Genomic DNA, 1,317 nt, shown 5'->3' with positions numbered 1-1,317 from the left:
AAAAAAAAAAAAAAAAAAAAAAAAAAATACAGAATGTTTTAGCTGTTCAGTGGAAATCAATTTCAATGAATATTTTTAAAAAACAAGAAAAGAAAATAAAAGATAAAAGACTTATGAAAGAATATATGTATATAATATTTATATATGCAAATATAATTATGTATATATATATATTCTTTACTTACACCCTGTATGCCAGAATAAATTTACGACATATATAAAAGTATTGTATTCGTGAAGTTTCACTGGATTCTTCATGATGTCATCGTGGTTACTAATTTCTGGGAGGAAATTATAGAGCTAATTTAAGAATAGGCTGTAAATGTGTATAATGCAAGTAGCAAAGTTATGCATATGTATGTATACATAAGATTCAAAAAAACAAGGAATATAAGAAGAAACCCCGATTTGTAAGGATTTTATCATAAAACGTTCCCCTAAAAACATTAACGGTCCCTTTTTTGAGAATAATTTCACTAATTTCATGCACATATATATTTATATTTTGTTATCAATCTTGTTCATTCTCTTGACACGTTTTTTTCTCGTGTATCATGTATGTAGATCATAGAAAACTATTTTTCAGTGATGTCACAGGTACGAATCGTATATAAGAAGAAATCATTATAAGATTACTGTTCTGTAAAAATCAGCGCAACAAACACCTATCATGTCTGCCTCCCTTGTACTTGTACATTAATTTCTATCTTATAAATAAAATTCACGAAAAAAACATTCATTCACCATTTTTTGTTCTCATTCATATTCTAACATATATCTATCGATTGAGCCTTTGATATACATATTCATACTTAGATAGAATCATCCTAATCTTTAATTTTTTCACCTAACTTTTTGTACATATATTTAATACAATATATATATATATATATTTAGAATCCTATTGGTACTATTAATAATGTTGCGAGTAATATCGAATAAAATTCATATTTAATTGTACAATTTTATCCATTTTCAACGAAATACACTATTTAATTATTTTTTCGTATTCTTTCGATATTTTAACAATTTACGATTAAATCGGTTTACGAGTTTAGTACAATGTCAAAATAACAAATACATGTACATATATAATCTCGAACTTCTCGATCGAATATAAGAAGATATTCGAAATTTCTTATATATAATTGACATTATTACGTATAAAATATAAACATAAAAAAATCTTAAAAATAGATTCTTAAATGAATATTTATCTTTTAAAATTAATAATAGAATTAAAACGTTATCTTAAAATAAATAACAAAACTATATACACATATATACATTTATCGATTACAAGAATTAAAAATATAA

The sequence above is a fragment of the Apis dorsata genome, unplaced genomic scaffold (assembly GCF_000469605.1).
Source record: "Apis dorsata unplaced genomic scaffold, Apis dorsata 1.3 scaffold_681, whole genome shotgun sequence".
NCBI lineage: Eukaryota > Metazoa > Arthropoda > Insecta > Hymenoptera > Apidae > Apis > Apis dorsata.
This window is presented reverse-complemented; position numbering follows the sequence as displayed.